Source organism: Venturia canescens, chromosome 11 (assembly GCF_019457755.1).
Source record: "Venturia canescens isolate UGA chromosome 11, ASM1945775v1, whole genome shotgun sequence".
NCBI lineage: Eukaryota > Metazoa > Arthropoda > Insecta > Hymenoptera > Ichneumonidae > Venturia > Venturia canescens.
The window spans coordinates 7,414,460-7,427,024 of NC_057431.1; the positions used below are offsets into that span (position 1 = coordinate 7,414,460).

The 12,565-nt window shown below is 39.7% G+C and overlaps 1 protein-coding gene across 1 annotated transcript in view; it reads right to left on the reverse strand.

Annotated features, from left to right (window-relative positions):
* Positions 1–12,565, reverse strand: part of LOC122418242 (kin of IRRE-like protein 2) — a 32,746-nt gene that overhangs the window by 15,089 nt on the left and 5,092 nt on the right. The gene's annotated exons all lie outside the window — the stretch shown is intronic.

The following is a 12,565-nucleotide window of genomic DNA, read 5'->3' on the forward strand; positions in this document are numbered from 1 at the left end:
ATTTTTTTGAAAAATTCCCAACTAGTTCCGGGCAGAAAAAAAAATTGAAAAAATTCCGAAAAATGTCTTCGCGTAAAGAGATAAAAAAATCCGCAAAATTGAAACGGGTCAGATTGAAAAGTGACCGATTTGGCTTCGAATGCCCGCCCAAATTCAAGCCAAGGATTCGCAGTTATTTGGGTCCGTAAATCCGGAGATTCGGGCCCCGCAAGGACGTTGCCTTTTACCCAGCAGGCTTTCAAATCTAAACGGCAAAAGTTCGGAGACAGCAAAACATACCGGATGATTCTCCGGGTGTGTACATGTTTGGACAAAAGTTGTGGCGCGAGCCAAGAGCGAGCTGCTTTTCCCAAGGAGAAACTAGGCGGTGCGACGCCAGCGAGAAATGGATCGCGGGATGCTGCTGGCTAACAGTCAGTGGAGAATGAGAGTATAAGCGAGATGGAGAAAGATTGAGATGGATGTGGCAGAGGAAGAAGGAGGGCGAGAAGCTTCGAGGGGGAACGAGGAAGAAGAGGCCAAAGGCAGAATTCTCATTAGTCGCGAGAGTTCCCATCGTAGAAAAGCGCTGATCCAACGAGGTCGAGCTCGTGCTATTTCTCCCTTATACGATCTATGTATACCAATGGCAAAAATGTACGTATATGTATATATAAACGGGTGCTTGAACCTTCCTGCTTTTGCTTCGTCTTCGTTTCCCCCCTTCTCTCTTATTATTATTATTCTAAGGCGCAAATCGAGTATTTTTTATTATTTATTAATTACTAATTTTATCATTTTCTTCAGTTACTCTTGTCGTGAAATTGGTTAAGAGCGTGAACCGATTTAATTCGTTGTTATTTGAGCTCGGTTATCATTTCATTATTTTTGTTAGTGTGGCTATGCACTATTTTTGTTACGAATTATCTTCATTTATGTTATTTTTTCTTGTTATACTTTAAGAGTATGGATCAGTCGACTAACCTCACTTGGAATTTTCGAAATTGAAATTCTCTGACACAGTTTGACCGATTAAAAAAAGGCTCTGTCAGCCTACGCAGAACGATGGCAAAAATCGACTGACGGAGCCTTTTTTTAATCGGTTAAACTGTGTCAAAGAATTTCGATTTCGAAATTTGCAGCTATCTCTCTCGCACTCACGGTTGCGATATACCGACTGATCCATCCTCTTAAGGAGGGTGGCTACATTCGTCAAAATGATGAGAAATTTATCAAATTTCGTGATAATGTTCTTCAACATCGAGTCCGAAGACACTATTTTTTTCAAAATTTTCTTCTGCTTAGTTATCGAGTAATTACGCATTAAAGCAGATTTCTTATGCCCGGAATGTATACGCATGGAAAGGCTGTGCTTATACACGTGAACTTTAGTGATCAATTACTCGTTAACTGTACAGAAGAAAAATCTTTAAAAATCTGTATATTGTCAAATTTGGCACTAAAGAATATGCTCACCAAATTTTATTAAATTCGAATAATTTTGAAATTTTTAATGTATTTAACATGGTTTAGCATGGCAACATTGTTATTGCTTTTTGTTATTGCTCTTTCGTATTTTTCGATGTAATTTTTTTTCTTGCTCTTTTTCTCTGTTTCATAACCAAACATTTTTTTCTATGACGTATTTGCTTGATTTGTTTTTATGATTTTATATAATTTGTAATGTGCAATTAACACGAGCACGTGTCAAAAGTTATTAGTTCAGTTCCAGTCTAGATTTAATCTGGATTTTTATCACTATGCTGTATAGTTACATCGCTCTTTCATTGTTATCGATCACTTAAATTGTATGCAATGAATGTTTGTCCTTTAGTTGCATTCGGGCATAAAATAATAAATTTATTAAATCAAATCAAATAAAAATTTCTCTCTCTCTCTATTCTGCTCTCTTTTCTATTCGCTTTCTGTTTTCATTCGTGATATTGCTCATCGATTGTCGATATTGTATGAATTAACTACTTTATAGTTTAAAACTACGCGAGTCGATTAATTCTCACATTGTCACGTTGTCAAAATAACGTTATTTCGCCCCATTCGTCTGGGTTGCCTTATAAAGCTTAATGTTGTTATTACTCATTCTGATTTTGTTAATTTCCTTCAATTTTCATCAGCATGAATTATTTCCTTTATGATCTGGGACCATCTAGCACGATTAGATTCTCTATTCTTAAGTCAGTTTTAGTAAAATACTGCTTATTTTGCCTAAAAGTAAAATATTAAGGCATTACGATAAGTATCATATCGTATTAGAAATTCTGGACGCTCGATCACTCATGATTAATGCTGTTGATGGAATATCCTCGTTTTGAAATGGTGTTACGCAAATTATTCCTTTCGTAAAAAAACTCTAAAGTCCAAAAAAGTGTCGAGGGCTCGCGCGTTGCTCAGTGGCGTTGTCAACGTCACTTTCAGCTTGAGCGTTTGGATAAAAGGTGGAAAATGAAATGGTTCGTTCCACGTCGCACGGACAAGCGTCTCTCTCGCTTTTTCTCCCTTTTGCCCAGCACCTTCGCCCTTCGAGTCCGCTCGTTGCTTCGGTGCGTTTTGCATTGAAATTTTAGTTCCGGCCCAGCTTGGCGCGCACTCGTTCGTGGATATTGACAAACGTATTATCGTAAATCGTAGACGCACGCGTACGGAGCCATCGAAATATCCGTACGATGGGTTCGTGCTAATTTTGCTCGCGTTTTTCCTTGTACGCATAAAAGCAGCGTCATCGGGCGACCCACGCGCGTGGGCAGGTCGAAACGACCCGTCCATTTCCCGTGCAAATGCATTCGCGGAAATATTTCTCTCGCCGGGCCTTCTTTTCTGCCGCCGTGCATCGCGCGCCACCGCTTCAACACGCGGAATCGTCTCTGCACATTTTTTCACTCCCCCGGTCACCCGGGGGAGTGAAAACGTCGACGGGCACCGCTCCTATTTACACTCGCGTCCTCCGGCGTGGCCGGCAGATGGACTCGCTACTCGCTCTTTCTTTAACCGCAACCGTTTGCTGACGACGTGGCTTAAAAGCGTCGATAACTCGCGGGGAAAAGGCAAGCGGAGATGAAAAAATGTGAGGAAGAAACAAAAATACTTTATTTTTGGGTCGTTTCGTGTCTTAAGGAGAATCGCAGGCTGGACGATTCCATTGAGAGGCTTTCCTGCCACGAGGAATCCAATGACGAGCAACCGGAAGATCGAAGAGCTATTTTTCTACTACGCATTTTGCAATTCGAAGCTCGCGAGAAATCCAAACACAAGGAAACTTCGGGCGCCGTCTGACATTTTCCACGTTTTCTAATGCTGTTTTCGGACATTTTTTTAAGGGGGGACGCCACTGCGACGGGCCGAACAACGAGGTATATTTGGGATTTTTTTCGAAAAAACCGCTCGATCGAATCATTTGAAATTTCGTGTATTAATTATCGCGCTTAAAAACGTCTTTGAAATTTTATGAAATAAAAAGTTTGTTCGCTCGATGATCCGATCTTTCTTGAAATTGAGTGTTGTTTTTTTTAGTCGCACCGTTTTTATGACTAGTAGTTCAAAAAATATAGATACAAAAGAACAAACGACGTGAAGAAGTTTGCTTACTCGGAGACAGCTGTTCTCTGACGATCATCAAAAAAGGAGGTGAAAAAAACGTCATCGAAATCCATATAACCGCGATAGTCTTCAGCTTTTGTTGTTATTCTCTATTCCAATCGTCAACAAGTTCTCAAATTCTCATAATTGAGCAAGACGCAGTGCATCATCGTCTCACACGAGTTTCGTGATGATTCTCTTCTCGTGTGAGCCGAGTCTTGCTCTTACTTCATTGCTTTTATTTCATTTCACAAGTCAAAAATAGTTTTTAACAAGAATGAGCTCATTTAAAAAAAAGGCCTGATTTAAAACGCCCTTTTAAAAGATCTTTCATCGCTCGATGATCCTTCAATTTTTAATATTTCTGCGTATGATTTTAGTCGAGCCGATAGCCACCGCTTCACAAATCGAAGCCTCGTCGGATTTTCGATCTCAGATAGACCCCGACGAATCGTGCGGAGACGACGGAGAAACATGTGGGCTTCGATAGACTTTACGCCGAACTGACTAAAGATACTAAAAAAAATTCTATCATACAGTTGAAACGCCAACAAATAAGCCCTCCAAATTCGAAAAGTCCATGTTTTTGTTCCTCCCCGAAAAAAAGTCGGTAAAAAATTCGAAAAAATCGGGCTGCCCCGCAGCAGGCCGGCGTGCCTCGAGTCATTGAAAATGCCAAAACTGTGCAGATTTTCTCATCCCGTTTCCCAGGCAGTCGAATGGAAGTCCCAGCATGTTCCACGCCTCGGAATTCCCATTCGAAAATCGTTCATTTAGCTTCAAAGAGGGAAGGAGCAGTCCGCGTGATCCGGGTGCCGGATAAACGGGCCGGAGATTTAAGGAGTTTCGGTACAGAAGTCAAAATGTTAAGAAATTGATCAAATTTGGTGATAATGTTCTTCAACATCAAGTGCGAAAACTCAATTTTTTCAAAATTTTCTTCTACTTAGTTATCGAGTAATTACACATTAAAGCAGATTTCTCATGCCCGGAATGTATACCTATATATATGGAAACGCTATGCTTATACACGTAAACTTTAGTGATCAATTACTCGATAACTGTGTAGAAGAAAAATCTTAAAAAATTTGTGTCGTCAAATTTGGCACTAAAGAATATGTTCACCAAATTTTATAAAATTCTGAACTTTTTGAATTTTTGAATTTTTTTATCATGGATTAGCATGGCAACATTGTATCGCCTGTACCGAAACTCCTTAATTCGACCTCGCTTACACATCAGACGATACTCTGCAGCGAGAAATCCCGAAGATAAAACGCTTCTGGGGTGATGCGTTTGGCGCGGAGAAAGTATTCCGCAGCGGCGTTAATATATTCACGTGAAGCTCCAAGGTATAATGTACATATTTTTTTATGTGTAGAGATATTTTTGCTCGGGAAAATAAGGGGCGGGGAAGGAGCGTGGTGGATTTAAGGTCCTGCGCTCTGTCGCCCCTCGCTGTAACGAGTTTTCGCTTCGAGCTGTAACGAGACTGGCCCCTCCCGCTTCTCGCTACGGTGAATATATCTCTAATAATAAATTATACCTTTAGGGTGTGTGGATTGCGAAATTCTCCAAGTGAGATAGAACAGCAACGGCAATTACTTTGCTCCTCCGTCGTGCCGAGGATTTCTCGCCCCTCCGATCCAAAGTTTTGCTTCGTCTCTCGCTCTCTCTCTCTTCCTCTGTCTGTCGTACTCTCTTCTGGTAGTTTCCTTGATCATTGGGAATTTCTATCGCTTTGCTCGGGGCCAAGGCATCTCGGCATCCGACGACGACTCCATCGTCACTTCAGGGCTCTCTCTCGCTCTCTCTCTCTCTTCCTCTCGTCGTACGTTTCGTCAGAAAGCATTGAATTTGCCTTTTGTACCGAACAGCACACGATGTAACCGCGAATGAGCTCAGCTTTCGATCCGAACTCAATATATTGTTGAACGAGTCGTGGGAGCGCATCGATGCGATCGCGAAATCGAGAAAGCGTGCCGGCCCCGCTCCTCGGCCTCTCTCGCCGTCGTTTGTGCCTCTCCGCGTTTCTCTACTCGATTGTGGATTTCGACCACAGGATTCCTCGGCGTGATCCTTACACCGATTTCAGCCTTCGGGTATTCTCAATTCGAGCCAATTATCTGGATTATCCAATCGAATATTATCGATTCCATTTAATATTGCTTATTTAATCTGATTTATTGTTATTTCGTCGTTATTTGAATTTTTTAAAAATTCTTTCAATTATTTGAATGGATATTTTACGTTGATTTTGGATAATTTTTTTTTTTTTTTTTTTTTTTTTTATAATGGAAGTATAAAACGATTTTTTTAATAAATGAAAATTTTCAATTATATTAACTATTTAATGATACTTAATAAAATCAGTTTTAATATTAGCCCAAAAATAAAAAAAAATTGAAAAATCTTCGTCAATTTATCATTGCAAATTTTTGGAATAAATCGAAGCACCAAACTCCCAATTTTGAGTAGCCCGACGAGGTCCGAATTTTCGTAAAAATATTCAAAGAATTCGGAGCGCTAAGTAACCGACAGCAGCTACGAAAAGCGTGAAGAATTTTTTTTCCATTGTACGTTGAATCAATGAATAAATAACCGAAATGTGATTAACCAACGAATTCGTGAAGCCTCGTAAATTCGAGTTATTCGCATAACAATTGAAATCTCATTGAAAAAAAGCAAAACCAAAGAAAAAAGAAACGTAAGAAAAAAAAAAAATAATGCAAAAAGAGAGAAAAATGTAACAACGAAAGCGCACTTGCGTTACTGCGCATAACTTTAATGGTAATGTAACACGAGCTCGTATAACTTCAGCACGAAAATTATACGAAAATTATGCAAGTCGCGCTCTCCCTGGGAATAATATAAGCAGTAATTTCGACGAGGGACCACGACGAGGTTCATTTCCATATGGAGCTCGATCTTATTATCCGCAATGATCTCGCGCGAGCGTATTTCGACGGAGATGAATCGGGATAGAAGCGAAGGGGGAAAAAATGGAGCGAGGGATATTCCGAGATCGAAATGTGATTTACTCGCGATCGAGAATTCATTCGCACGATCTTTCGTCCCGGCTGGCCCTTCGTTGTCCGCAGCATCCAATCTCGAAGCTTCGCTTGCTCTCGCGGTGGCACACGCAGCAGCCTCAGAATCCCTCGAGCCATCTAAATATTCAGACGCTCTCGGTGGGAGCGCGGCATAACGAGAGCACGAAAGAGACGCGGACGCAGTTTCCTCCCTTATTTTGTTGCTCCCGGAAAAAAGGATAGCGGGAATCGTGAAAATTTGAGAAGAAATGAGCTCGAGGGGGGGGGGGGAGCCAAAATCGACGAAGGATCGAGAACGAATGAGGAGACGAGGAAGATAAAATAGGACGAAAATAATGAGGACGGAGTGGAAAAGAAAATGGAAAATCTGAGAAAGATAAACGAGGAAGGGGCAGAAAAATGGGGGAACATGGCGGCGAAGAAGAGAAGAAAAAATGGGAAATGTACGGACGAATGGAAATGGGAGGAAGGAAGAAAATCGAGGAGCGGAGGCGAAAAATGCGAGAAAAAGGGAGCTTCCGATTGATTCCTGGCAAAAATGAATGAAAAGTAGAGCAAAAAGGGAGGAAAATGCGGTATGAAAACAGAGAGCATATGCGCCACGGAGAAACGCCGATAATGAAAGCAAAAGGGAGGCGAGAGGGGCCGAGACGACGAGAAAAGTGTGTCGGTATGAAAATTGCAGATCGTTTTATTCAGTCATTCGTTTGAATCAATCGAGCGACTTTTTTTCGCTAAATAAACCCACGAAAGTGACTTTTTATTGCGGTATAACGAAGACGGGAGGAAAAATGAGTGGAAAACGGTGCGGCTATCAAAGAAGAAAACGGCAGCGGGGGACTCTCCTACCTTTGTTTACTTTCGAGTTTCCTCTTTTGTTTCTCATTTCAAAGAGACACAGAAGCAGCGAAATTGAAAAAACAAAATAAGCAAACTTCTAACAATCCTTCAACGTTGAGACTTTACATTCGTTTCTCAACTTACGAGTCAATTAAATCGTTCCAACAGCCAAATTGTTATTTCGCACAAAATTCACCGAGTGCTGCTGAAAAATAACAAATGAAAATGCTGCGAACGCGGAATTGGCGACGATAGAAATGAGTAATTGGCCGACGAATTTCTCGCTTCGATCGTTTCCGTACTATTCCGCTGCGGTTTCGAACAATTTAATGATATTTTAAAGTTGAAAATGATACGAAATCGACGATCGTCGAATGCTTGACAACTGATTGAAATTAGCAAATAATACGAAAACGATGATCGCGAATTCTTGATCATTTTTTTTTAAATTTTTAAATTAATTTTTTTTTTTTTTTTTTTTTTCATTTAGACGGCTTGAAGCATTGAAACAATAAAAATTTCTCGTTGCGAGCAACGAAAGTGAAAATTTTCGAGTTTCCGAGGATCACGGAGGCTCGGAAATTTGAAATTCCGATTGAAAATCCTGTGGAGTATTATCTTGGTAAGAAATTCCTAGAATTTTTAATTCGCGCGAATACCAGGGCACTTGATCACTCTCGAATTCTTTCGTTTGTGTCTGGAATGAAAAAATTCCCTCGCGAGCATATCTCGGCTGATGAAAATGAACGGTTAATTATCTGTAAAGGGATTCCACGTGCGGGGATCTCGATAAAAAAGTGGAATGAAGGGAAAGGCGAGGGCGTGCGTTTATAAATCGAAAATTCGCTTTTTCTTTGGGCTCTCGAGCTTCAGCGAATGCGAACAGCATCGAAAAGTCGTAACGAGGAGAGCGAAGAAGAAACTCGAGTACGCGAAGTTCTGCTCAGAAAAAATCGCACGAATGTGCCGAAGAGGGGGGAAAAGGGGAAACGAAAAACTCGCGAATTAATGGAGTCACTTAAGCATGAAAGGATTTTTCCCATCATTTTTCGAAACACGCACGCTCACAATATTTTCTTTTTTCCCCCTACCTCGTATAACTCTATATGATTAAGAATTCAGCCAGGCGGAACGTTCTCGACCGCGGGAATGCCATTTTTTAATGTCAGCGGTGAAAAATTTGTCGAAAGAGTCGGTTGGGAGGGCTTTGACGATGCTTCCGGTACTTCGGGCATTGCAGCAATGTTCCAAGCGTATGACGCGTCTTGGAAAACCCCCTTTTTCACCATTCGCAAGCCCCCTTAACGATACTCAGCATTTCTCAGCTTTTTTCTTCTCCTTTATTTTCCGTCTGAAATTCAACGCTCCTGCTATTTTATTTTATATTTCATTTTGTTTTTCTTCAAACGTCCGAATTTCGAAAGAAAATCCTCAACCTTCTTCCCTCCTTTATTTTTTACTCCCACTCGGCCTGAGAGCCTCTCCCAGTGTAATCGCTTTCCAGGCTTGAGAGGAAAGAGCTCGAAATATATGCTCCCGCCTCTCTCCAAGAACAAAAGGGGTGTAGGTCTTGAAAAAATTGAAAGAAAAACGAAGGAAACAACGAAATACTACTGTGCTGGCCAGAAACACTCGCAGCAAACGTTTTACTCTTATAAAAATCTTCAATCTTTCTGAACAAATGTTTTCTGAACAAAATTGTTTCCAACAAAAGCCTTCAATTTATCGAATAACCTAAAAAAACATACTAAAATTTGAAAAAAAAAAAAAACGCAATCTCTTCGTTTTTCTACTATCCTGCAATGGAATAAAATTAATTTTTTCATTACAAACATCACCAAAAATCATTAATGATAAAATGAAAAAAAATCTTTCATTTTTCTATTGTTATAAAACGGAAATAAAAAAATTCTTCAATTACTTGAAATTCCCAAAAACATGATATTAAAAACAAATAATCGAAAAACTAATTCTTCATCTCTCTACTACCCTGCCGTGAAGTTAAATTTATCAATCACCAAACTGCCGAAAGACATAAAAATCGAATAAAAAAAAAAAAAAAAAACCAAAACTATTGATAATTGAAAAAAATATTTAATGTAAATTAAAATTTTAATTATAAAAAAATCTTTTTAAAAAATATTTTAAAAGGATTTTTTGTATTTCGATTGATTTTAGAAATTATCGAGCCCAATTGAGGGGTTTGGTAAGGAGGACGATCAGGGGCAATGGTCTTTCTGCACTAAGTGTTTTCAGAGACTTGTGAATCTCAGAAGGATCGAACTGGAGTAAGGACCTTTGACAGCATCGTGTCAACTTGACTTGAAAGTTTTAAGGGGCGACTCATGGTACGAGGATGAATGATTAAGGTTCTCGTTTGAACAAGTTTTTTTTTTTTTTTTTTTTTTTTTTTTTTTTTTTTTTAATCTGAGTCGAATAAACAAATAATTAATGAAATAATAAGAGAAATTAATTGATGAGTTGAAAGTACAAAAGCGCTTGACTCGAGGGAGGTAATTGATGAATAAATGTCAAACAAAAAGGACGTCAAGGTGAGAGGACGGATACACGAGGGGGAAGAAAACTGGTGCAGATAGCAGCTGAGTGATTATCCAAAGTTACAGATTTCAAAGGTAAATTCGCAGCTCGAATAAATCGAGAAGAAAAATAATCAATTAACGTCAAACTTTCCGCATACGGCGCGCGACGCTTGTGTCGCAGCTCCGGAGATGGAAGAAGGAACGATTTAAAAAGTAAATTCTTCTGCTCGTCATGCTCCTCAACGCGATGATCCGGCCAAAGTTTAGAACTTGTCCATCGAGCCGGGCGAGAGGAGAGAAAAAAACAAGAGCCGGTGCGGGAGATTGAGTGAGTGAGATGTCTGCGGGTAAACGAGGCTTTGCCCTAATTCAGGCTAGCAAGATAACGCTCCCGCGGGCGCAAAGTAATCCCGCGCTTCGCCAGCCTGGAACGAATCCGCTCGCTCTCTTGCTTACTTCAAATGAGAAGGAGAGAAAGAGAGAGAGAGGCGGGGGGGGCTTGCAGCCTCCGCTCCGGTAACCGAGTTTTCGCTATTTCGTCTCCATTTTCCTTCCTCGCTTTCTCTGCCCCCTGCCGCTTCATTTTTTTTCTCTTTTTTCTGTCTCACTCTGGCTGATTATCGTAATAAAAATCTCGTTCTCGCTTAATAAAGTCTGCCATCGTTCGGCAGAGGGCCTCGGGTACTTTTATTCATCCGCGTTTCAATATACGTGAATTAGTTTCAAGATAAATTTGTGTTTACTGAGAATCGGTGGGGCAATATGGAGCCCTGTTATGATTAAATATGAAAATTACGATTTTCGGGTCATCTTAAGGGCTCCACCGTAATTAGAATTTTCGAAAAATCCATTTTTTTCATCGCGTATCTTTCGAAAGTATACGTATTTAAAAGTATCGGTAAAATTTTATTAAGATCTGAGCAGTCTCAGTGTACTTTTGAGCGACGTTTGTTTAACGCCCCTGTTTAAACGAGCTTCTCTCAAAATTACGTTTTTCGACGGCTCGTTCATCAAATCTCGGAAACTGTTCAACCCGATCCTTACCAAAATTTTTCTACGTATTTCTTTATGACTATGGCTACAGAGCGTATCGTAGGAATTTTGAAATTTTCAGCGCAACTATTTCCATTTTGGAAAAAACGATGAAAAAGAACGTGCTTTATCGTAGTTTTTTTTTAAAAATGCCGGCCATTTTGACATTTTTGGAAAAATAAAAAATTGTAAGATATGCGCTACAGCCGTTTACCTCTTGAATCTGAAATCATTTTTTTTCTGCGATCGTTCATTCCAGTGATTTTATCGAGAGCACACATAAAAATAAAAAAAATCTTGCTGTGTGTTTTAAGGGTGTATTTTTTAGGCCCAACACTTTTTATATCCATTCTTATAATTTATGCTGGTCAAATTCCTTAAAATAGTCGCTTTTTGCGCATCTAATTATAGGCTTGACCCCTTAAAGCAAATCAATCCACAACGAATAGCGAAAATATTAAGTAAAACGTGGAAAAATCTTCGCGTGGGGCAATATGGACCCCTGCGATACTTGGATGCTGGCTTCTCGTGGTATTGAACAAACAAAAAAGTTCCATTAACTCGGCAAACCAGCGAATTTTGAGCTTTGATAATTTGTCGTGTTGGAATCGATCGTTGAAAATTGTCATCCCTGATTCACGATATTCTCTGACAATCAAACCCTGGCAGTGGAAAAATATTTTTTATAGCGAAATGTCGCAGAAGCTTTTTGCAAAGCGACAAAAATCCTCGAAGTCCAATATTCTTTCCAGCTATTTTTAACCATTTTCTTTTGCCGTGACGAGTTTTCTTCGAATCCTCAAAGCGATGTTTTAGCATTCCATTTCCCGTGCACCAATAAATCCTGCAGCTTTTTATCGCAGCTGTCATTCGCAGCAATATTGTTCGAGCAAATTCTACTTCGAGGCTCAATGCACCAATGACTCTCGACAAATGAGTTTTCAATCTGATGCTCATTGAGGTCTTTTCATTTGCATGCAAACTATTTTCTATACAAACGCTTTTCATAGTTTAAAAACATTACGGGGGTCCATTTTAACACCAATTTGACGATATTGCTCCACTCCAATGGTTTTTACCAATATTCTCACTGGACGCATGTGCTGATGGAATTCCCCTTTTTTTTCAACAGTCCAAGAGATCCCTGTGCGAAAAATTCGACGATACGCCAACAATTCGAGGCTTTTTCACGCTACAGATATGTCGAATGTTTCTCTCTCGGCTTCTAGCCCGCATCGTATTTACATATCGACACACTGTTATTGCTTCTATTCTTTCTGAATATATGTAAAAAATCCTTTTTTTTTTTTTCATTCCTCTATTCCCGACATGAAAATCCAGCCGCCATTCTATTGGGTGGAAAATTAAATTTTGGATTTGTGCACCAGCTTTTGTCTCGTTTGTGGCATTCGTCAATGCGACTAGAATCGGAATATATCTTTGATTAAATCGACGTTTTACAAAGTCCTTTGAGACTTATTTGCTTTTTGTTCCCATCGTTGCAGAAGCAGTTGGAAATTTTTTTTCAAC